Here is a 26,125-nt window from a genome sequence, read left to right on the forward strand (position 1 = left end):
ATCGAGTTCGCTGGAGATCCCGCAGGGGTAAATCTCAGCCAACTCGAACCTGTACACGCGTAATAATAGCATACGCCGTGGCACGAATCGCAACGATCGCGAAAGGATGTGTGGCTGGTAAAAGGAGTGAGACGAGCAGCCCGGTCACGAGGTGGATCCAGTTTCCATGGATATTGGTTATCGATCGGGCAATCCTGTTTCCTTTATCGCGTGTCCCGCTATAGTGTCGCCGGTATTCCAGCCCCGTGGCTCCTATGAAGTCATAAAGTTGCAACGGGGTAAAGAAACTTTATGCGTGATATTATAATACGTATGTCTCGCATGAATTTGCCCTCTCTCGTCCCTTGCTGGCAGAAAGGGGGTTGCTTTATTGCGTTTATTCTAAATCACCGCACGTGCCCGGAAATCCTGTTCCGTTCACGTATTATATTGCTCGTCCCGACGCTGCTTCATCGTCTGCCCTGTGATCATCCTTGCGAGAAGGAATTTTTCCTTCCTTGCTTTTGATTCTGGTGGTTTTTTCATGGCAAATTCGTCGATACGATCGTCCTGTTGAGATGAGGCCAAGTTGGCGTTAGACTGTCAGGAGCGTTGGCTTTGACGTTTCTGGCTAGTCATCGATTAGGACGCGGTGTTAATTTTAGAATAGGATCCTGGCTCCCAGTTGTAGCCTACGATTGATTATGACGTTACAATGGATTGTACGTTACAGTTTTAACGTTATATCGCGTCTGCTGCGCGGGATGCAGCGTCAGATCCCCGCGAAGCTTTAGGTCCGCGCTCAATCCTAGTTGAGGTGTCAGGTCTCAGCCTACAGTCTTGCGTCTGAGCTATTGGTTAGGTCGTTGGACGTTCCAGTATTAGTATCGCTAGGTGGGCTGTTATTAAAATGCAATTCGTTGCGATCTTAGTATTGGGCTGGACGATTAATGTTCTATATCAGCTCAGATAGGACTCCTTTGCCTACGTTGCAGTTTTGACGCGTTGACGACGTCAGGCGCTAATTAGCGTCTTCCATTTTGCGACCGTTGGTGACGGGTGAAGCTAATTGCTTAATCTTCCAAAGAAGAAGAAATAATTCGTAAAAAGCACTCGCTTTTATTATCGTTATCTGAACATCCCTTTTGATCAGTTAGCTGGTGCGATCTCTTTGAAAAGCGCGTACCTAGAACATGTCGCGAGTATACTCGTCGAACACAGAATATGCACGGCTGTTACGATAGAGAATGAAGTTGTAATGAAACGACTGTTTTGTTTTTTAATTTTATTACCGACGGTGTTGCGAATTATCAACTAACCGGTCAGGTCCAACCGATCGGTCGATACGTGGACTTTAAATAAATTCATAACACTCAAGATGGAGGAGGTTTAATATATCGACTGTTAGTGTAATTTGCCACATTATTTCCACTTGCTATATACAAGCAAAGTTGATGTTCTGAACACGACGATTGTAAGATCTTGCTGAGACAGCAGTCTTTCACCCACACGGTACGAAGCTCTGTTGATGACTGTCTTAGTATGTTGCTGATACTCCCCACCAACCGTTGAATCTCGTCAGTCCATCGTGTCTTCCCGGCCAGGGGTTTTCCCTGGGGTTTTTCCCTAACCTCTGAGTTATCAGATTTACAGTCATTCGGAATTTTCCAAAGAAGGAAGAGATGCTGTCCGAGTCAGAAATGTACGGCCACCGAAAATCCCTAACAGACGGGGCTCGTCGTAGCACGAAATATCGCCATTGCTTCATGACGAGTATACTTGTCCAAAACAAGCAACTGGTTAAATCGATGAAATTAAAACGCTAAGACCAAAGTACTACATTAAACCATTAAAACTAATTTACGAAAGTTATTCTGCCAATCTAACTTGTTGAAACTATCGTTTCAGGTTTCTTGGATCTTGGCTCTACACGCGAAACTGTACGCGTCTCCGATCTGAAAGTAAGTGCACAATTATTTATTTTATTTTATCGATATTATCTATCAGCTGAAACTATAACAAGTAAGCTAGTAAAGCAATTGAACGACGTGTAAATTTTTCTGGAAAATTGAAATCTTCTCCGATTTCTTCTCTTTTACTCCGTAAACACGTGGTCCCGTGTTTTATGATAATCGCGCAGCTTCGATCAACTTACTGCCTTGACGAGATATATCGCGCAAACTGCTTTCTCTTTATCCTCTTTACGCTACCAAGGCACTGTCGTCGCTTCTCAGACCTTTTGTTTCTTCGCGCCCACCCATGGAACGGCGTTCACGATGGATCGCCGCTAAATTACGCGAATAAATTGCGGTCTAACTGTCTTGTACATTGTTTGTCTTCATCCTCGCCCCGGTTTCCACCGCTTCCACCGTTTCCGTGGCCTGGCTCGAGCTTGCGGCACCTTTCAACCGCAACATTATCGCTGCTGGATGGCTCGCTTCCACTGTATCATCGCGTGTCCTCCGTATCTCGCATACGTGCAACGAATTTGTCTGAAAGATGAATTTATTCAGCCAGGTATTCCTCTGTACGCGATAATTCAGCCTTTCGTAAACGGGGCTAATTAACCACGCGTTTTCATCGTTTCAATGCACGCGATTAACATTCGTGTTTGAAGAAACGAACGATTTGCTTGTACGAAAGATGACATAACCGGTGAAGAACACCGAGAGAAATTGAAAAGAAATGGAAGAAAAAGGTATAAACTGTCGTAACGTCGTGGCTTCTCTGTGCCTCTTCTCAATTTATGCAGTCGATCAATGTGCTTCCCGAACGATTCAATTACACGTCGCGATCCACCAACAGTTGGCACCTGAAACTTCCCTAACTTGCTACAACTTTTTCCATTCTGCCCGCCCTTGACCCAAATCTCACTAATGGCGTTCTATCGATTCTGGCTACCACCTGCGTTCGTCTTGCACTTGTTCCATAATTGCGCAGTTGTTTAATACGATACGAGGCACTTGCAAGTAGCAGAATTTATCGTCCACCGACGATCCGACAAACCATCTGGCCGATAAACTTTTGACTCGACTCATTCGTTGCTGTTTCGCGACGTTCCTATCTCGATGCTGGCGGTTCAAGGCCGTGTCAAAATGGAATCACTTGCGCCAACGCGTGGAAATATTTTCAAATTTCTCGTAGAAAAATTAATCTTCGAAATTCGTTTCACGTTGCTGCTGTTCGTGTCCCAGCAACGAGCCTTCCTGTTCAGCTTTCACGTTAAACAATACTTTTTTCACGGTAATTTAGTCAGAGTATTATCGATACCGTTGGACGAAACAGGAATTTGGGAAAATTTTATGTCAAATGTTTCGCACGTGCGGATCAATTATCGAGAAAAGAGCGTTGGCTGCGCGTGTTCGGCCGGGAAGTTGCTTGGCGAATTTGTCAGTGCCTGAGCCAGCAGCGGGGAGTTAATTTAACTTGCTTGCAGGATTTCGCGTGCCACGCTGGCGTAATTAAATTTTGAAGCAACGTAAACGAGCAATTACTGCGTCTCGCAGTCGTGTTTTCGACGTGGACCCAACTGCCCGGTCACCGTGCAATTATTTGCTCGCGATTGATACCGGCCCTCCATCGATGCTTCTCCATCAGCAGCGGAGAATTTCGTCGAAAGGCCGCTAAAGGACCTACGAGAGAGTTGCTCCGGCAATACTCAGTCTCCTCTATTTTTCTCTCATTTTAGTAGATTCCTAGTTTCGTGCTGCAGCGCTAACGATATGGTTTCGCACACGTTGAAATTTCATCAACTTACACACTGATATAGAGCGTGACTCTTCCACTGGAACTTAACACTGGAACTACCACACTAGTGAAATTGACTGGTTTTACAATTTTATTTTAAAATTCCTACTTCGTGTTATATTTTCTTCCGCGATGATGTAATGATCTTCGCAATGATAATTAAAAGAATAATATAATGAATTTTATTTTGCTTTTTATGTATTCAAACTGAGAATAATTTTGTATCCAGGCTACTTATACCAATAGCAGTGAAAATGACTGGTACTTGTCGAAGTGTAAAAGGGTGCTGCGATCTGTTCATCGAACCCCAATTAACCAGTTTCCTCGTTTTCTACAACTTGCCACGCGTTTTTCAAATTTTTACCGCGTGTCATTCGATATGACGATATCAGTTATCAGGAAAATTCCGGATCGTTCGCTGGATCGGCTAGATGCTAACGCTAGAAATACCACAGCAGTGAAAATGACTGGTTCTACGATTTTATAAATGTGTCAACCCTCGTTCAGGGATCCCAGATGGATTAATAATAGCAAAAATGTACTATATAACATGGGATTTCATAAACCAGTCTTTTTCACTGGTTTTGGTAGAAATAGCTTCGTGCTAACTATCGGTAGTTCTACTGTTAAAGTAACTCGTGAATTATTCAATACAGTGCTCAAATCTGTTTCTATTATCTTACTTCTTTTAGCGAGATATTAGGATCACTTTTGGTTCTTTAAACGAAAGTCTAATATTTTTTCTGAAACGTTAACAAAAGCTGAAATTTTGACTGGAAGTGAGTGTAATGTCTCGTTAAAAAGCTAAGATGATAACAAGCAGATTACAGCACTGTGTGTCCACTTAGATACCGTGCAACTTTTCTTCGAGACATCGTTTCGTACAACGAACAATTTCCGACTTAATTTAAATCGTCGTGTTAGGAGACTCAACCTGTGCAACGATTCCACCTTGAAGTGTTTTAAACACGAAGAAGGTGACGCGGGAAGATGTTCGAGAAGGTGATGGATACTTCGAAGAACTGTATCTCGAAAAACATCTCTTCTTTTTTTTCGAACCTATAGAGCTACCGCTACATCGATTGAAATTTCGTTCTCGTATTGAAGATATTAAAATATCGTTTCATTGTTTCGATGCTGTGTGCATGCTGCTGAGACGACAGTAATAAATGCGAGACGCGATACTCGAGGCACCCTTGAGACCTAGCCTTGAATCATGCGAAGTGGAAAATCCTGTCCTGTCTGAAGCCGATCATCGAACTGTACGATCGGGTACATACAGTCGAACCTCGATAACTCAGAACCTGTATAACTCGAACCTCTGTATAACTGGAATATCTCAATAAGATTACAATTTTCTCTATTTCCTTGCGCTCTGGCTATAGAAGCGTCTGCAAGTCGAAATAAAATTTATCTTCGAATTATTTCGAATTTAATTGGAATTATTTGCCATCGCCTGTCCACGCGCGTTCTTTGCGCCTCTGTTTTAACTGGAATTTAGAATAACCAGACTTCGCTATGGGTCGAAGTTCATCGAAGCGCGCCTGTAGCTACGCTGTGTGTCAGAAGATGCGAGAAAGCAATCGTACGATATTCGATAGTCCGACTGTTAGGATTTTCTCGCGGAAATAAATGTATAGGAACATTGACATTACACGTAGAAATGATATTAAAATGGTTTCATACTTATTTAATATGGGGTGTACAAGATGTTCGTAGATACACGTTGCACGCGTCTCATCATCCTTTTTATCACAATGCGTACGGAACAGTTGCATTTTTCTGTTTTTCGAGACGTTGCGCGCGCACATACTCCAATACACTCATACTCATATATGTGTAACATTAGTACGCGGCTAATGTAGTGTGGCACACAAAATAACACATATCTGAATAAACGCAAGACGACCACGGCGACTACACGTCGCATATCCGCGGAAGCTGATCGTTTTTCCTCGGTCGAACGCATGACTGCCATCGTCCGCCGTGTGCGTTTATGTACGTCGAATAAAACGGGGTCTGAGAGGAAGCTTAAGCAGTTAACTGTTTTCCACGAGTATACTCGTCACGAAGAAATTACAGTATTTTATGTTACGACGAGTATACTCGTCGTGCGTAAAAAGTAGTTACAATTTAATGTAGTTACAAATTGCAGTAATAAGGTGAAGAAATAAAACAGTCGTTTCGTTACAAGAAATTACAGTATTTTGTGTTACGACGAGTATACTCGTCGTGCGTAAAATGTAGTTACAATTTGCTGTTTAAATTGCGATTTAGTAATTGTAATAATATTTGCTGTGATAAGGTGAAGAAGTAAAACATTCGTTTCGTTACAAGAAATTACAGTATTCTGTGTTACGACGAGTATACTCGTCGTGCGTAAAATGTAGTTACAATTTGCTGTTTAAATTGCGATTTAGTAATTGTAATAATATTTGCTGTGATAAGGTGAAGAAGTAAAACATTCGTTTCGTTACAAGAAATTACAGTATTTTGTGTTACGACGAGTATATTCGTCGTGCGTGAAAAGTAGTTACAATTTATTGTTTAAATTGCGATTTTGCAATTGCAATAAACTGCAGTGACAAGATAAAAAAAATAAAACAGTCCTTTCGTTACAAGAAATTACAGTATTTTGTACTACGACGAGTATACTCGTCTTCGGTTACTATTTGCGACACATTTTAGGTACACGGGTTAGGTACATTCCAGACCTTTCAGGTACATTTTAGCTACATTTTAACATGGTTAAAGTACCAACGCTTCCCGAAAAGATGAACTTGATCGCACCTGATCGTACGAGGCTTTTCCTTTCGCTCGAATATTCCGATAAATCGAGACACCTATAACGATCGAAGATCTTGCCGCGTCCCTCGAGGTTGCCGAGTTACCGACATTCGCTGTACAGTGAAAACCGAGCGCGCATACCGATGATACGAATATCGTCATAACAGTTTGGTCAAGGCACGCAGAGAGGCTCGTATCCGCATTTTCCACCGATATTTCGTCGCGAAATCTCACTTCGTCGACCACAGTATACCACCTGTTACAGAACACCCTGTATATTACACGCAAACGGCGAAAAGTCGACCAGCTGGTCAGTCATTCACGCTGTCGGCTCGTGGGACGTTAATTTACACGGCGGAGACGTAAACGTGAGGGTTTGCTCACGTTATTTCGGTCGTTAAAGCAAAACACGTATATAACGTGTCGTTGACAAGCGACTGGTCCGTCGTTTACCGTGACGCGAACCTGCTCTGTTGATACACCGCGAAGAAACCTCGAGAACTACAGGCAACTGAATCATAGCGCATTTCCGATACGCGAGCGCGATAATTTGTCCTAGAAAATCGGCTGCTCATCCGCTGCCGACTGGTTAATAATATTCGCTAATCCTTTTTGCTTTTCTTCTTTTTAAGAGAAGTAAGATAAATTGCTTGCTTGAAATAAAAAGAGTAGCAAGATCTTTGATCGAGATCGGTGTTTTTCTCGAAACGCTAAATTCGCGTAGCTCGCGACGAAGTTCGAAATAGGATAATTACTTTATAAGTAAATTAATATAAATTATATTAACTATATAAATTAATAATTAAATTGGTTAATCTGCAGCGAACCGCGGAGATAGTTAATCGTTGTTGCTTAGAAATTCGGTAGAAGGTAGAAGCTAGCGTTTAATTGTATGAAATACTGGCAGAGAAGGATCGTTGACACGAAACGAAGCGTCCAAGTTACGCAAGCGTCTGGTCGTCAGCGAGATGATCACCTGGCCAGTCAGTCAGTCATTCATGCAACGTGCGTAAACGAGCGTCGCGACGCGACTAGGCGTCGACTGCCTGCGTTATTTTTGTCACCGGCAACGCTATTTCCGTTGGGGTAGCACCTAATCGAGTCTACGAAACACGGCTATTTATTCCCTCGTGGAATTAGGTCGAGTCGGTTCTACTCGAACACCAAACAGCATCCCTATTTTCATTTCGCCTTTTCAAATAACGATCGTCTGTAAACCGGTTAGCTGTTGCGACCTCTGAAAACACACGAAAAGTGTGTACCTGAAACGCGTCGCGAGAAACAAGCGACGACGAGTATACTCGTCGAGCAATGTAGAATACATGTGACTGTTATAATATAAAATTGAGTTGTATGGAAATGATTGTTTTATTTTCTCATTCGATTACTCGCAGGACTCGCCTTAACGCAGAATATTGTCGTTTATTCGTGACGAGTATACTCGTACGAATATCACTTTGTTGAATTTCAGGTTAGATATTGAAATCACGTACCTAAATCAAATATCACGACGAGAGGCAGAATCAATGATCAGATAGTTAGTTTACAATTAGTGAGCAGAATTGAAATTATACCCTAGAGATGATTGAAGTTTCACGTTTGGACCAGAATTATTGCAATTCAACCTAATTGAATCTGGCAAAAATTAGATGCTAGGCAGAGTATGGCATTATGGTCAGCATTAGACACCAGGACCAAATTTCGCACCAAATTCACCCATTATATTTCGGAATTGATGGAGATTAGATATCAACGATGACTATGTGTCGAACATCGTATAGTCTATAACCCAGAACAGATTATCGTTTACTAGAACCAGGGTTAAATTGTAGAACCGAAGCTAATCCGAAACTCAATCAATCATTAGAGTTGATTATATGGCATGGTTGCAGATTAGATCTAGAATTAGGTATCTGTAGAATTAGGTTCAGTTATTGTATTGTAGATTGAATCTTGAGATACAACTCAAATCGTTTCTAAGCGAAAATTGCCACTGCTAAGAACCATCGTTCAGACCCAGAATTAAACACTGTGATGGAATGTTATTACTGAGATTTAAATTATACCTTAGAACGAGTCTAAATTATAAATAAACATTGAGATTAAATATTCTGACTAGATCTAGAATTCTACCTTAGAATTATGTAAATCCACCAAAATATCAAATCTCTATCCTTATCCCTTGTTTGTTCTTAAAATTTACTGACCAGGTTCCAAACTGGCTTACAGATCCAGTTTAGAACGAACAGATTTCAATCCATTCGAGGATCAAAACACCAATCTCTTCAATAGCAATGTTCTTTCTCAAAATTCACCAATCGGAATCTTGTCCATTGATTCGTCTTAAAACGTGACTCAACTTTATTCCCTTAACCATTCCCTTTCCCTAAGCTTATTAAACCAGATGCCAAGTTCTGCTTTGAATTAGGCACACGTTTTATTCCGTCAACTATTATTCGTTTATCAAAACTCGTATTTTCTTGATATTTATTTCCTTTTATAAAATTCAACAGTCATCGCCTTATCCACATTGATTCGTCTTAGAGCGCGGCTCAAATTTCAAGCCATCGCCTTATCCACATTGTATCGTCTTAAAGTGCGGCTCAAATTTCAAGCCATCGCCTTATCCACATTGATTCGTCTTAGAGTGCGGCTCAAATTTCAAGCCATCGCCTTATCCACATTGATTCGTCTTAGAGTGCGGCTCAAATTTCAAGCCATCGCCTTGTCAACATTGAATCATCTTAGAGTGCGGCTCAAATTTCAAACCATCGTCTTATCCACACTGAATCATCTTAGAGTGCGGCTCAAATTTCACGCCATCCAAGAAACTGTATTCCCCTAACCATTCCCTTTCTCAGAGCTTATTAAACCAGATGCCAAGTTCTGCCTCGAATTAGGCACACTATTCTACCCATCCAACTATCATTCATATTATCAAAACTCGTATTTCCTCGATATTTATCTTTTAGCAGTCATCATCTTATTCACATCGATCCATCATAGATCGCGACTGAAATTTCAAGCCAGCCAGCAAGAAAAATCTCTGTTCCCCTAACCATTCGGTTTCCCAAAATTTATTGACCAGAAGCCAAAGCTTCAAAGAAGCTGGTCGCAGATTCAGCTTAGAATTAGACGAATTAGACTGGGATTTCAGTGTACCCGAACGATCGAGAAACCTATTACTCCAACAGTTATTCTCATTTCCAACGATTCGCTAATAAACTCTCTCCCCTCGATGGTTGGTGCAGTGGCATGGCGTCGGCAGGGTCTCCGCGGCACGCAGTGTATATTTGATGCGGAGTGTATATTTCATCGGTCGGAAGAAGCGTTCGATTAAGCGTGCTGTCGGTGTGCGTAGTCGCGTCGCTGAGCCGAACGCTTGCCAGCTACAAGCGGCACAGACGGGGCGAGAAGACGCGATTACGCACAAACTAAACGCAGTCTGGCTGTGCATGTCGGTGTCGTAGCTCGGTGTTAGTTGGCCAGATTCGTAGGTAGGTTGTCTGGCCGATGGCCTTTCGACCCGAGTGCAGTTTCGCTCGCGAGCTGCGTCTCGTTCGTCGCCCGTGTGCCTGTAGTGTCAAGCCCATCTTCCAGTCTCGTTCTTCCGATCTGTGGCTGCGTCTCGTCCTTCTTCAAGGTACACTTGCATGCAACCTGCTACATCTACGCTCTCCTCTTCTTCTTCCATCGATTTCTCCATATTTTTCCCACCCTCCAGTACCTTTCCCATCGTAAGTTTCGCTACAGCGTCGAGTATTTCGAACAGCGGCGATTCTTTTCCGTTGCTGCGGACTCGACGCAGTTTTCCATCCTCGTCTCCTACTTGTCGGTGTGATCGGATCTGGAAATCGCCGCGAGACAGTGATTTACAAGTTACACGCTCATTTCCTACTTTTTCAATTTTCTTTTCAATTCTCGTCTATCGCGAATTACAGCGAACTGTTTCAGCGAATTACGATTTCTATTCCCCCGAGCAAACGGACACAGACTTTTGCACAGGCTACGCTTCTTCCTTTTACCTTCTGAATTTGACTGTTGCACGAGCATCGAGCGAATCGGTTGAAAAAGCCATGGGGAAACGTTGGTAGAACGGCGGACTGTCGAGTGTTCCTCTGTCTCTGAAACGAGAAACGCGGCATCTGGATACCCAGAACGAGCTTTTCACGATGCGTATCCTCGCGGACGCTGGAGTCGTCGCGCTGACGACGAGTAATCGACGCTCTGCCGTCTCTTCAACCGGTTGCCATTCTTTCCTTCGTCTCTTCGGCCGGTTTACGATTGCATTATCGTCCGAGTCTCCTCTGAAAATCTCACCAACCTTCCCTTTTACGATTCTCTCGGCGCAGTCATCTTCTTGCGTTCCAGGCACATTTCGCAAAGTAGAGTCCACGCACGGTCCGCATCAAGTAACTCGCTGTCGTTTCCCTGTGCGTGTTATTTTTCCCGCGAACGTGAAAAATTGTATTAGGTTGTCCGAAAAGTTTCTTTCGTTTCGTAAGACGAAGAGCAATTTCTGTTTTATATTATTTTACTGAATTAATTATGATCCATTTCGTTCTATTTCTATTATTATGTTCGTGCGTAATTAATAAACTAATATAAAAGAAAAAATATTGTGCGTCTGTCATTTCCTTATAAAACGAAAGAAACTTTTCGGACAACCTAATACTTCGTCGATGAAAGCGACGAATCTTACGAAGACACTGCGGTGACCGATACTCGCCGATCTTGGCGCAACTTGTTTCTATCCGAACCAGCTTGTTCAATGTAAGCGCTCATAAATCTATAAAAAGTAAACGACCAGAGATATCAAAAAATCGTTGAACTAAAACTTGTGCCCTATTTCTTTTACGATCTATAAATCTGTGCGAAAAGTGTTCGAAAGGAAATCATTTTTAAATGTAATTTTCGTAAGAAAGTGATTTGTCGCACGGATTTGTAAACCTACCACAGCCACGGTACCTGTTTCAACCATTTTTTGGTACCTTTTGTCGTTTACTATTTGCAGCACTTGCGTGGAAGAGTCGTCTCGGGCAAAAGAGTTGATTTTTTTCTTAAAGCAACAGACGAAATACGACTAAATTCTAAGGTGGATCTAACGAGCAACGTTTTCGCGAACATCGCTAAAATTGACGCGAGTCAACAAAGTTCTCTGGCTGGTGAAAATTTATTTCGCACGAAGGCAAAAATTGCAAATTGAAATTCAAAATCGAGTTACGCTCCATGTCGGTAGGCAGCGCATTTGCTTTTGTTTGATAACCCACGCGAAGCTCCAGTTAAGCTGCAACTAATTTTCCTTAAGTTTTGTTAAATTCGAATTACTTCGATTAAAACCGCGGTTTAACTCGCGTTATATTTGGATGAAGTTATTGGCTTGGCAAATAAGTGATCGCGGATTTTGTTAATACCATCTAATGATAAAATCCGCAATCACTTAGTTGCCAAGCCAATACTTCTGCTTGCAAGTTGCAGCCAGAGATTCGTTCAGATCCCCGTTCGATTCCTATTCATCTAGCAGCAAGTTCTAGCAACTTTGCTTAGACTGAACCAAGATATTATCGGTGCGGATTAGGCGACGCTTGAGTTAGCTCGACTTACGTTAAATCGCACGCTTACGTTCCATTAATTACGGATCAGGTTCGTAGCCATTTCACCGGACCTCATATTACATCCTTACGATGGTGCACGCTTTTCCGCCGGAACGGTTTCGCACCATTAACACTTTGACTGCCACGTCGAAATCACATAATTCGCTCAGGACACCACGGGAGTATTTTTATTATTCAAAGCATATAATGGCAAAATAATAATAAGTTGATGATGTAAGACAACGTCCTTCCCAATGGACCGTTTATCTTATTGGTAGTCACGGGGACCACTGTGGCGCCTTGCTAACAGTCGATAGCGACGTATTAGAACAAGGCTTCGTTTATTTCAACAAACCATTCGCATTCGTTATTTCGTCGTAGGCAAAACCGTGCAGAATATATCGTTGAAACGTGTGGAAGATATTAGTAAACAGTATTAGGATTATTTTTATGATTTCGACGAAACATTCGGCTGAAATGGTAGAGATAAAAAGAATTATGTTTCTGATAAACCAATGGTAGTGGTAGATCACAACAGAGGAAAATGTGCTGTAGATTTATCAAGTCAAATGATAACATATTCTACAACACACAGAAGAACCCTCAAGTGGTATACAAAATTAGCTTCAGAGTTACTGTTAAATACATCAATTTCAAACGCGATGATGCTCTATAAGCAAGCAACAAAAACAAAAATCAAGGTATCAGATTTTAGAATGACACTCGCAATGCACCTTACACAGTGCCATTCATCAGAGCCGTGAAATATATTATTCGACGAAGATCGCGACACGAAATACAGAGGAAAGAAGGGCAAGCGTAGCTGGCACGAAAATTCTGCGGAGAGTGCTATAAAAAATGTTAAACAATTAGGATGAAAAATTGCCAAGGATCGGACCAAAAAGGTGACCACCTATCGTCCACATTGTATCGATGAGCCACGTTTATGTTCAAAGTGTCTTAACACAGTGCACCGTTAGATGCAACATTTCTTCTCATTTTTTTTATCGATGTTCTAATAAAAATGTTTAATCGTTCAATGGGGCACTTTTTATCTCAAAGTATCTTCTATTTATCGGTTATATTGAAAATGCCCTAACTGTGAATTTTCATTCAATTTTTACGATTGTAAGAAGTTGAAGCGCTCCGGTCATCAATGACCACTCACGGGAGAAACCGTGGCGGGTCATATATGACCAACGTGACAGTCAAAGTGTTAATTTCGTAGAAAATAATTTTGCCGCGCGCATTAGTCCGCGTGACTGCGTTTCGCTCGTAACGGACGCGAAACGCACAGTTTTAGCGGCAATGGGTGATCAGGCACGCCATTTGTCGACTCGCAAGAATGGTCCGGACAGCTGCTGAAAAACGACAGTAATCTCGCCAAAAAATATACATTCGTTCCGTCGCCGTATTACTCCCTCGACCGATTCCCCTCTCTTTCCTTTTTTTTCCCTTCGCCGTGCGCGTTTCGCTTGATAAAAATGCGTTTTGCCGGCCGTCGTATTTTCGATAGCGAATTTTTATCGTAAACCGATTTCTGCCTCGCGCTACGTCGGCTGTCTGCTCGTTGCTCGGCCTGTTGAAGCTTCTGCCTGTTTATCGTCTTATAGAACTCGATTCGGTGCCATTTTTATCCATCCGTTTCCATATTTCCACTCGCGATTTCCATTTTTCCAGCCTCGCGTTTCGCAGCTGACGATAACGTAAATCGAGATCGTGTACCTGCGAAACGAAGTTACAGTTCGTCTCGGCACATTCACGGCAACGCGATCGTCCAATTTCGAAATTTTATTAAATACCAGAAACTGGTAGATCGTTTCGGTGGCCTGTTCGAGGACGAACTTTCGTCCACGTATTACCCACAATCGGTTCCGTTAGTCACACGATGTTGTTCTAACGCGAGTGTTGTAAGTTTTTGCTGCGCTGCAAAAAATCACGTCGAAAGGCAGATAAGACAGCGGGCGTTGTGTTGGACCACGGATCGTTGCCAGCGAGAGAGAAAGAAGCAAATCTATGGAGAAGCCGAAAACAAACAAGTGGCGGAACTCGCGGGAATCGATAACATTTAACGGAATTACTGGAAGAGAAGCGTGACGAAGCGGGGAAACTGCGAAGAGGAAGAAATAAGTCGACGATCGAGGGAACTGTAAAGAGTAAAAACAGGTGTGCGCGACGTTGGTAATTGAAACGTTAATGGACACCGAGAAAAACCGTGACTAGAACGGTTCGACGTTAACATTACCACGGAAAAAGAGGGGGAAAAATGCAACTGGATAGAGGAAACGGGTGAAGAGAGAATGAAAGAGAAAGAGAGAGAGAGAGAGAGGAGAGTACAATGGGAGCGTCGATCGCGTTGCGGCGTCGAGAATTTTAATCGATGTTTCCGGATTGTCGTTGCAGCTATTCCGTCGCTCTTTTGTCGCCAGTAATTTTCATTCGCTAACGATTCGATTCTCGCCGCAAGAAAGCCTCGTCGAAGTCTCGTTTCTCGTTAATTGCTATCCTACCGTTGTTTTACCCTTTCACCAGACGCACGTGCTGTCCTCTTTTCTCGCGCCATCTATGCAACAAATATTTCTACGCTACTGTGTCTCTCAACGAGACTTTTTTTCGGCTAATTTTCCCTTCTCAACCCTCTCGGCCTTTACCGAACAAAGGAAACGTGGAAACGACAATATCGACCGATCGAAGGATGGAAATCTGGTAGATTTTTATGTAGACGGAATCTTTTTTATCGATTAAAACTCAATCTGCGGACGCAACATGTACCCATCGACCCTGCCAACTTCTTTCCAAGAAATTACCACGATATTTTGCAACCAAGATTCTTCTATCGTCGAAACGTCGATGTGAAAATAATATCTTTGCCTATCGTTTGGATATAAATATACGTTGAAGAAAAGTGGGCGTTTTTTATCCCTTTCTGGTGATCGTGATCTTTGGACAACAAGGTGTTTAGCATGGCTGGATGTAAGTGTTAATTACGTGGAAAATACTTGCGATGCGAAGCGTGAAACGCAAGCGGAGGGCCAGTGTTCCTCGATCATAAAGAAATTATGGCTCGGCCACAGACAGAGAAACGCGAAGAACTCCGGAGGGAGAAGAGGGGCAGGCCGCAATCACTGTGTAACGAAGACAACAAGGACTTCCTGCATGCTTACGAAGTATACGCTGTCGGTAGTCTGCCACTTGGTCTGTATACCGGGTGTCACAAACATTTATGTAACTCGATTCCTGTTTTTCGAACCTCGCGTCGATCCATGGCATGTTCCCGGCGTGCTACAGCGTTGTAGGAGAAATATTTCGACACAGGAAACATTCGATAATCGCACGAAAAGATCCTCTGGATAATTGCACGGTCGTCGTTCCCGTTGCCGTGGGCAAGTTCGCCTGATACAACACGAAACTCGACGGCCCACCGCGATCGAATAACGTAACACGATCCGATGTCAGATATCGCTGAGACGTGGTATCGAGTTACCAATTCAGAAGCGAAACTTTGTTATTTCTAACGTTTGTTAGAATTTTCTTGCTTCTAGCAACGTCTTTTTTGCGACGCCTCGCTGATTGGAATGAGGCCAAACACGATGTAATTTGGATGATATTTAACTTTTCCTATTTATTTAATTATCGTTTATCGAGTGAGCGAACATGCTGGAAATTATATCGTGTTTGGTGTTGTTTTAATCAGAGGAACGTAACAAACACGTTGGCGAAAGTTTCATTGATCGCAAAGCAAAGATAAAGTGTCTTGGTTTTCGAGTTAAAGGTCCCAGCTTATCGCGAACCTTTAAACTTTGCCGAACTCTTCCACTCTCAGTCCTCTTTCTCTGTCACTCGCGTTCTCCCTCCTTACGTTCGACGCGTCTCAGATTTCAATTTCCAGGAACAGAGTCGTTTTTATATCCGCATCGGTGGAAAGCTCGAGTCTCGATTTTTGCACAGTTGTCGAACGTAAAATTATCGCTGTAGAACGGAAGACAGTGAACATTTAAAGGCCCGTCGCTCGATTACGTTGTATATTATATGGAATCCGAGAATTCTCGTCGTTTCAAGGTCATTTGTTCAAAGCTCGGCCAGCTTCGAACAAATTGATCGAGCACCAAATTGGCTACGTTTAAACAGTACGACGATACATCGCTGAGTGTAACAAATTGTCACAAGAAACTGGCCACTTTCGACCTCTTTACTCCGGCGAATCGTCGCGTTGGAAGAATTAAAATCTGACGAAAATTCGCGAGTTCGCGAAGATCCAGTTCGTGAAGAAAAAGCAGGTGTCCTAAGGTTTGCCTTGTCGGTCGACTTATCCCATCTTCGTCGACGTTGTTGAAAATTTAACGCCCAGCTGTTTCACTCACTCGCACCATAACTGTAGATACCTGCAAATGGAAAACTCTTTGGCCAAAGTTTTCGCCAAGTGAGAAGCTCAACCCCTGGTCGAAAGTAGCCTTTAAAAATCAGTGTAACCCTCGAGAGACATAAACCACAGGTCCGACTCGCAGGAGTTTAGGTAGAAACACGGTCGAGTCGCAGATTTATGCGAAGTTTCCTGCGGTCGTGTCCATCCGGCGTCACCGAGCCATCCTCGTTCGTTTCTCGCCAGCGAATTATGCGAAGATCCAAGCGAGCTCCTCTTGCCAGCCGCTCGTACCGTGTTCTCCTTTGTCCGTGCCCTAACCAGGATCCTCGTAAAGCACCATACGCTCACGGAATGTCTGTTGCCGAACTCTCAAGTGTCTCGTTCACGGGCCTTGGTCTTGCATCCGGCAAACTCCATGGGCAAGTTTGATGGCTGCCTTCCCTCGCACGCTATCGGGATTATTCGAACGATAGCGGCTGGCGTCTTGGACCGGCACGCCGTATGGCTCAGCCAGCCATTAGTTTCCCAGAATCGGCTGCGACGTTGCGCGCTGGGAGTTAAACTGCCCATTCACAGCGATTTTACATCGACTGCTGCGACTTTCGCGGTAGTCTCCACGTGGATCGATGATACGATTGTCTGCAATTTCGTTGCACTATTTTCATAATCGACTGTTTTGACATCAAGCCATTTAGGCTCGTCGCTTTTCGAATTTTCCATTTTCGCAGTTGTCTTTATCGATCTTTGATAATTGATGGACGCAACATCCAATTTCTTTTGCTCCACGTGGCAGCTCTAATCGACAGTTTGCACAAAGACGAAGCCAGGTCCGGGACACGATTTCTCCGGCAAAGTGGAAGCTGTTGATTTCTCGGTTATGGCTTTCGCATTTCGTTAAACGGACTTCAAATTGGCTACGTTGAATGTTATCTTGAGGCTAGAATTTCCACAGACTTCTCGTGCCTTCTTTTTCATACTTCTTTTCGTTCTATCATCTTCGTAGCCATCTCTATCGAGCGTTATCCAGCTTAGCTTAAGCCGAGATTCAAGTCCCTGGAAGATTTCCGACATCGTAGATTGTTTCTTAAAGCCGAGGCTGCCTGCCGGCTGTTTAGACGAGGCTTCTCGACATAATACACATCACGGACACGGTGTCTTCGATATTTTACATAATTTTCGTGCGTCTTCGTCTTGCGTGTAGTAAGTATCGTCAGTCTGAATATCAGGATGGCGGCTCGCAGACTTGCAGAGTTGCAAATTTCTACGATGTTTCTGGTTTCATGAGCGAACGAATCGCAGGCGAAACGATGGATTGTTGGTGCTGGGAACAGCCGAGAAATGCAACGAAAAGGGTGCACAGTGGTAAGAGCGACTTTGAAATTCAGCCGCGCGAGGTAAAGTCCGTAAACTCGTAATTAGAATCGGCTGGCTAATTTGATTCACGACGAGAGGCTGTGCGAAAGGGGTGGAGGCGGAACCGGGGGATTCTAAAAGCATCGTGGCCCCGCAACGAACGGAGTAAGTGGCAATACGCCGATGCACGAAATTCAGAATGAATTTATTAGGCGACGCGCGGAGGTCTGCTGCTGACGGTCTCTTTGAGACGTCTGTCGACGCTGCTGCATACACCGTGTCTATTTATTATTCACGACGCGCGCAGTTTTAATCGCGCGCTCGTTCCTTTTCTATTTTCCTAGCTCGCCACCATCGCAAAGCTTTTCTACCTTTCGCCTCACCTTCCACCTTTCGCTCGCACACAATCAACGGGACTCGACTATTCGCGTTTTGGATTGGCAACTAAGTGTTTGCGGATTTTGTCATTGGGTGGTAATCACAATCACTTAGTTGCCAACGCAATATTTACGAAGAACGTAGCGCGATCCTGTTCTTTGGAAGTGGACAATGTTGTTTGTGAAAGAATTCGCTTTAGAAAGAAGTCGTACGAGGACGAGAATCGTTGCACTTGGCGAATGTTAGCACGAAAATTACCGATGTTTCTACAGGGACGCGCAAATCAAATTTTAATTGCACGATCGTTTGCTTCCGTCTCGATTAACAGTAACACTACCACACCAGTGAAATTGACTGGTTTTACAATTTTATTTTAAAATTCCCACTTCGTGCTATATTTTTTTCTGCAATGATGTAATGACTTTCGCGACGATAACTGAAAGAATAATATAATGAATTTTATTTTGTTTTTTATGTATTCAAACTGAGAATAATTTTGTATCTAGGCTACTTATACCAATAGCAGTGAAAATGACTGGTACTTGTCGAAGTGTAAAAGGGTGCTGCGATCTGTTTATCGAACTTCGATTAACCAGTTTCCTCGTTTTCTACAACTCGCCGCGCGTTTTTCAAATTTCTACCGCGTATCATTCGATATGACGATATCAGTTATCAGGAAAATTCCGGATCGATCGCTGGATCGCTGGATGCTAACGCTAGAAACACCACAGCAGTGAAAACGACTGGTTCTACGATTTTATAAATGTGTCAACCCTCGTTCAGGGATCCCAGATGGATTAATAATTGCAAAAATGTACTACATAACATGGAATTGCTTCTGTAAGAAAGTAATAAATCGATAAATATACAAATATTCTATTATTACGTATTTTTTACACCAGTCATTTTCACTGGTTTTGGTAGAAATAGCTTCGTGTTAACTGTCGGCGGTTCTAGTGTTAAGCCGCAGTTTCGTGAAATCGACGCAAAGCACACCCGGTACATGTGCAGAGCGTGGAAGGGGCCGCGGCTGATTTGCTTTTCAGTCGCGCGACCAGTCGAACGTTCCGGAGCAGCGCGAACCGTTTGAAGTCGGCCGCGGTGTTTGCGATGGAACATTTTTTCCACGCTGGCACCAACATCCACGCTGGGTTCCTCTGCATTCACGGCGTCGTCTACGTAGCTAATATCCGGCGTCCGACGTGAAAAATCCTCGCATCCACTCGCCACCTTCCTGCCCTTCTCTCCTTTGTTGAAACGCGAATTTCGCCAACCCTCTTTTTCTCGCCTAAACGAAGTGGACGTGACGTGGTTCCGCGCCCGGAACCCCAGACATGAAAAACACAGTTTCATCGTGCACGTAATTGAATTCGGCTGCCTGCGCTCCTCTGAAATATCCTTTTCTTAGCTGCGATTTAACGTTAAAGTCAACTGTGCCCCACTGACCTCGGTCCAAGGCGAACTCAGAAGAAACTTTAACCCTTTGCACTCGTATGTCGAGCGTGGCTGGACGTCAGTTTTTATCTCAGAAGCTCCTTTATCGAGTTCCACTCGACATTCTTTCATGTCCACCTTTTTTCGTGAAACGTGCGAAAGAAAACGAGGATTGCATCCTGGAAATTGTTTCGAGATATATCATACACTTGGAAATTAGAAAATACGACAATAGTGCGAATAAAACTGGTATTTAAGTGAATTTCTTTCCTCCTTTATTTATTTAAATTGTCTTATTTTTAGTTAAAGTAAGTTTCCAACAAAACGCTTAAAAGCGTTGGGAGCTACTGCTAACAAAATTGAAATAAAATTCAGAATGCAAAAGGTTAAAGAATGCCTTAACTCTGGTACGACCGTGACGGGTAGACCTTGACCCAAGGTTATGATGGCTCGCTGCGATATTTGCCAACGTCACGTAAAATCATTGTGTCAGAAGCGTCACCGTGTTACGTTACAACTGTGCGCAAGATGTGACGTTTATTTATATTCTGCTTCTAATTTGTTCGTATTTGACGATATCGGATCGTACAGGGTGGGGGTGGTAGTCGTAGAACCGGGCACAAAGCGACATACGTCGAAAGTACGTCAAGAAATGAGTGGAAAACCTAGAATAAAATTTGTTCGTTGGACGCTTGGTTTCTGAGAAAATCGAGTTTGAAAATTCGTCGGCTATGTGCTCTAACTCGGCCAAGCGCCGGCCAGCTACGTGCAAACAATCAACAGGAGATTATTGTGCGCGTGAGAATAAGCGAAAAAGAGGCGAAATGAAATTTCTCCGATTTAAGGCCGCGTTTACAAGGAAATAAATTTTTAACGCGTTTAATTACGCGTCCCAAACATACGCCCGATGCATTTCCAAGATTATTCTTTGCTGGAAAACGAACCATCTTATGAGAAAATTGCATTCTATATTGTTCGCTTGTTTTTAAACGTAGCATAAACACCGTGTCGATAATTTAACTGCCGTTCAGTCGGCGATTAGCCAAATTTCAAATTTTCGAGAATACTCGTCCAAGTCGATTTTCCTTTTCCCAGTTGAAAACATGTTGTAGCAAATTTTTCTCTCGTCGTTTTACGCAGAATCAGCCGAATGTGCCGCGCCGCAAGCAGAAAATCACGTCGAAAATTGGCACGAAAACGAGGAGCGTGCGGACTCGTCGAGTTTCGCAAATCGCTCGAAGTTAGCCTAACGCAGAAGATTGCGGATTGGCTTTTAAACGACTGGATCGCTGCATTGATTGTTGACCTTGCGGCACGAACCGTCGCTATTCTCGTCGCGTTTTAATGAATAACGACGAGCAATCGATAGTCCGTGGGCCGCCCAGGACTGGGTTTTCAGCAAGTCCAAGGAGAATTCCATTAAAGTTAACCGACGTGGTCAAGTACGTCTAAAGTCCATTGAATTAAACATCGATGTGGCCCTTCTGTGGCTTTGTTTACGCCCGATGCTCGATGGTCTCGGAAGAGTTGCGCGAGGAAAAGGTGTTGGTAAAGTTAGCCAGGATTCTACTCACCGCCATCTACTGCTGAGAGTGAGGCTTCTGGATATCTGAAATTGGCCGAATCCTGTTACGTTTGACGATCGGTTAATCGGCCAGTGAACGTGAAACGTTCGAACGAAAATTGAAAAAAGAAGCTGAAAATTGAAATTTGCGTTGCAACTGAAATTCCAGTTCCGACGCGCTGCCATATAACCCACGCGTCTGCACGCTGTCTGAAAGCCTTGCGTTCTTGCGGATGGCCGAGAGATCATCGAAGTTCAGCTGCACCCGAACCACAAAGTTCCGAATATCCGTCGAATGTGTTTCGATCGTACGCGTAGCTGACGAACCCTCTTCTCCAAAAAAAGAAGAATAAAAAGGATCAAACTTGTTCCAACCTAACGGCTTTCGTATAACTGTGGAACGTAATTTCCCAGCATCGTGAGTCGACCGCCTCGTGAGTGTCCTCCCAATAATATCAAAGATTTCGGAAAAAGAAGAAAACTTCACCTACGGATTCTCACTTTTACTAGCAGACGATCCCGCGAACAGTTCTGAGACCTTAACGCCGGCTCTCAGACCTCGCCATTAGGTCACCGAGTCGCAGGAAGCTGAGAATGCTGGGGCCACGGCCGCGCCTCTAATCGGTCTGGGAGATAAAAGAGCGGGAAAGGAACGTGGTCTCGCGACGAGGCTAAACCGGCGATGCGGTCAGATTAATCCAAGCAGCTGGCGTTCCATTATCCTGCGAAATAATGACAAGTTTGCGGAGGGGAGGGGGTATCGTTCGGTAATGGCTGGCGACAGTTCCATCGCGGCTCGCTGAGAGCAATATCGACGTAAATCGAGTAATAACGTCGCGAAGCAGCGGATTCCACGCCGATGTAATTCCTCGCATAAACATCCAGCATGCAATTACGCGGTAATGCAATTTCCCGCCCAAGCTGTCTCGCTTCATTCTTCTTTTTTTCCTCGCGTCTGGCGTCGCATTTCAAGGAAACCACGCGGCTGTCAAAAATGAAGCGACACGTGGAACGTGCACGGCCTTCGGGACAATTGCCAGTCGCGATCGAAAACGAAGATTCGACCGGTTGCTGAGTATCACAGGATCGCACTCCTGTCGCACAGACGATAACACGAGGCACAGGAATTTTCGTTAGCCGCCGAAACTGTCCACGTTTGTTTGATCTTAAATATTCTTCCTCACAAGATGTCTGCTTTTGAATTGGTCGCGAGATAGAAGACAAAAAAGAGCGTATGAAGAGTCGTTGGAATTTGTGAAAAATTTCTAGGACAAAAGTCATGCACACCCTATCGCCGCACTTCGCAGTATAAAAGCTTCCTGGAGGAAATTTGATTCAGCAGCGAGAAGACAGTAGAGGCTTGGCCGTATAAAACGGTCTCGCACAGGCTATCGTATGATCTCTTTCTCGGCAAAGCTACGGCAATTCAGAGATGGACCAACGATTCCTTAATTTCGTTGCAAAATGTGCGTGGTCTGACCTGGTCTACGAGCGTTCCAGCTGTTAAGAGATACGATCGAAGGCTAGCACGGATAGCTTCGTGGATGGATGTACTACCAGGTAGATCTTTTCCATCGTTTTCTCTTTGCTTGGTCGAATTACAGCGGCACAATTGTATTCACGTATCGTCTATTGCGCCCCACCCTATGACATTCTATTCTACTGTTCTCTATTGTACTATTATTCTAGCATTTCTATCCTCTATATTCTACCATATGTATACGCTACCATTATAGTACTCTCTTTCATTCTATCGATGTAACATTCTCCTATTCGATATCATTCCGCCGTTGCAGTGTCGCCTGCCGTGTCTGTCACCAGATATTCGCATTTCCATTTTCCAGCGTTTCGATTTTCGAAGAAATTCATATAGCAAAGGCGTGGATACCGTTAGCTGGTGCTGAAACTTCATCGAATGGCAATTACGTTGATTGAAAGGTTAACGCGAGCGTTAGAACTTGCAGACCGAGAACGCTATCGCCAACTTGTATTAGTTAACACTAGCTGTTCCGGGCAAACCTCTCTTTCTCAGTGCGATGATAAATTCCGATCGATCGGTCGTGAGAACGACTAAAGTTCTGCACCAAGCGAACAAAACTGCGTTACGAATAACTTGTTGATTCGCTTCAACAACCGTCTCTCGTTCGAGAACCTTTGAAGCAAGTTGCTGGGATTCCTTATCGTCGATATTTTACTTCGATGTTCATCGAGACGGAGAGTACCGCCCAGAGTTGAGAAGATGAGTAGCGAAACGTCGCCCTAGCGAAAGGAGTACACTCTTCCCGCTCCGATTGATTCCAACTTTGATACTCCAGCCTCGAACTGTCGAATCAGTTTTTGTCAGCCTTTCAATTCCACAGAGAGTCTTTGTATCAAGCATACTTTAGCCACTCCTGTTCTTTATCTTCCCTTACGGTATACAAAAATAAGTCCCTCGACAATCAATGTACGTTCCATGGATGCCATATCACATCTCTTCAGACGACTGTTCTATCCAAAAATTTCAAGCTTCTTCTTCTTTTCTTGTCATTTGTACGTTAATTTAACTACGTCAGCCTTTCATCGATGAGTCCAGTTAGATTCATAAAATAGTCAGTTTAATTATACTTATTTTTATTGAGAAGCGATCAACTTACATTCCATGGATACCATATTGGATTTCTTCAGACAACTACGCCATCCAAGAATTCTAAACTCTTCATTCTTTTTCCACTACTCATACCTTAAAGCAACTATATCATTTTCCTTGAGTCTAATAGAATGCATAATCTACTCACTTTAATTATCTTTATTTTTATTGAAAAGCGATCAACTTACATTCCATGGATACCATATTGGATTTCTTCAGACAACTACGCCATCCAAGAATTCTAAACTCTTCATTCTTTTTCCACTACTCATACCTTAAAGCAACTATATCATTTTCCTTGAGTCTAATAGAATGCATAATCTACTCACTTTAATTATCTTTATTTTTATTGAAAAGCGATCAACTTACATTCCATGGATACCATATTGGATCTCTTCAGACAACCATGCTATCCAAAAATTCTAAACTCTTCATTCTTTTCCCATTAATGGTACGTCAAAACAATTATATCATTTTCCTTGAGTCTAATAGAATTCATAATCTACTCACTTTAATTATCTTTATTTTTATTCAAAAACGGTCAATGTACATTCCATGGATACCTGGATGTCTTTTCTCGTCACTTGTACACTAAGGAGACTACGTCAGCCTTTCACTGACGAGACCAACTCGATTCACGGTATGCTCCTTCTAACTTTCATTTTTCCGAATCTTCTATTTTGCTGCTCGTACCTTATGAAAGCAGCGTAACTCTGAACGATCCATTCCAGAGATACCAAACGGCAACGCTGCAAGCATCACTCGCCTCCAAGAATCCTAGACTTTCCACTCTTTTTTCGCCCCTAGTACTACACCAAAAAAGCATCAGCCTTTCATTAGCCGAGTCCGCTTCGATCCATCAGGCAACCCACTACCCCTGCACTTACAAATCTTCGCCTTTCTCCCTCGCATCGTACAAAAACATCCAAACTCTGTATACGCTGCATTCCACGGATAGCTGGAACTTGCGAGACAACGAAGCTTCCGCCGAAGAATCCCGCACCCTTTCCTCGCCACTTGTTCATCGATCACCGCACGGATCACTGCAGACACCCTGTGCGTGTACCGTCATCCCCTTAGATCCGTAAAAGGAAGCGGGGTCGAGCGGACGAGCGGCGCTCGCGAGTCAAAACACCCTCGGGCCAAGCGAGACCAACCCCTTCGCTACTCCGTACGTTCACTCGGACGTTTGCACGTGTGGGTCGCGCGTATGCAGCGCGTAGAAGCGTGGATTATATCGGCACATGCGCGGTGAACGGTGTCGCGTCGCCGGAGAAGCGGACGTAGCCGCCGGCGTGTCAAAACTATTCCACCCGTGGCGAACGTTCAGTACGGCGTGGTACTCGCTCGCGAACGTTCCCTTCCGTCCCTTGTGCACGCGTCCGAGCTTCCTGCTGCCGCGTGCTCGCGAGTAAACGCGTCGCTTCCGGTACCCGTTCTTCGGGGCCGGCTGGTCAGTTGGCGCGAACAGAAACGTCGCAACGTTATCGCGTGTCGTTGTTTTTCCCAACACTCGTTCGCTTCTGTTGCGTTCTCGCGGTTGTTGTTCGAGTTGCCCGGTTTCTTGGAGTTTTCGTGCTCGCAGCGTTGAAACGCTTCTATGCAGTTTGGACAACCAAGTTGCACTACGTTTGATGGCCTCTTAGCTAGACGAGTAATTTTCCAAGCGGTAAGCACGTCTCTGTAATTGCATAACTGTAGCGTCGCGTTCTTCCGGCTCTTCTACTCGTTCGTTTACGTCTATACGTTTGCATCGTTGAGGTTTGACAAGGTTTTACAAGGTTTGAGGAGATTTGATGGGATGATGAGATAGCGCAACTATTTGTCGCGTGGAAATTGTCATTTTGTCCTTTGAATTGGTTCGATTTAGTTGGCGTGGCGGTCGCGTGAAGTTTGAACGAGCAAGTTGGAGAAGGTTTAAGGTTTGAAGCGTGAAATAAGCGTGTTTTTCAAACGACTAATAGAATATTGTTTGTGAGTTTAGCGAGGATTGTCGGCGGTTTCGTTGGTTCGAGGTGCTGGATATTCTTCGTGCAACGGATGATAGATTCTTGGCGGTTTCTGCGGCAACGTGGTAATGTATTCGTAGCCGCTGACGCGAAATTGCGCTGGTTTGAGAGATACCAAGCAGCGCAAGAAAATGGTATCGTAAACGAAAGTAAAATACTCTCGCCTAACCACATATCGAGTAACTGACAAATAACGAGCTGCCTCTTGCTCCTTTTTCTCGTAGTTTTACAATTTCATATTTATACACTTTCACGTAATATAAAACGTTTCCTTACAGGCGACACAAT

General features: G+C 43.7%; 1 protein-coding gene across 6 annotated transcripts in view; it reads left to right on the forward strand.

Annotated features, from left to right (window-relative positions):
- Positions 1–26,125, forward strand: part of LOC126925679 (alpha-mannosidase 2) — a 167,931-nt gene that overhangs the window by 57,390 nt on the left and 84,416 nt on the right. For 2 of the 6 annotated variants that reach the window (XM_050741478.1, XM_050741480.1), the window contains exon 2: positions 1,888–1,940. The gene's annotated coding sequence lies outside the window, so the exon portion shown is untranslated. The other 4 variants (XM_050741484.1, XM_050741482.1, XM_050741483.1 and 1 more) reach the window with 4 other exon arrangements.

The sequence above is a fragment of the Bombus affinis genome, chromosome 16 (genome assembly GCF_024516045.1).
Source record: "Bombus affinis isolate iyBomAffi1 chromosome 16, iyBomAffi1.2, whole genome shotgun sequence".
In the NCBI taxonomy this organism is placed as follows: domain Eukaryota; kingdom Metazoa; phylum Arthropoda; class Insecta; order Hymenoptera; family Apidae; genus Bombus; species Bombus affinis.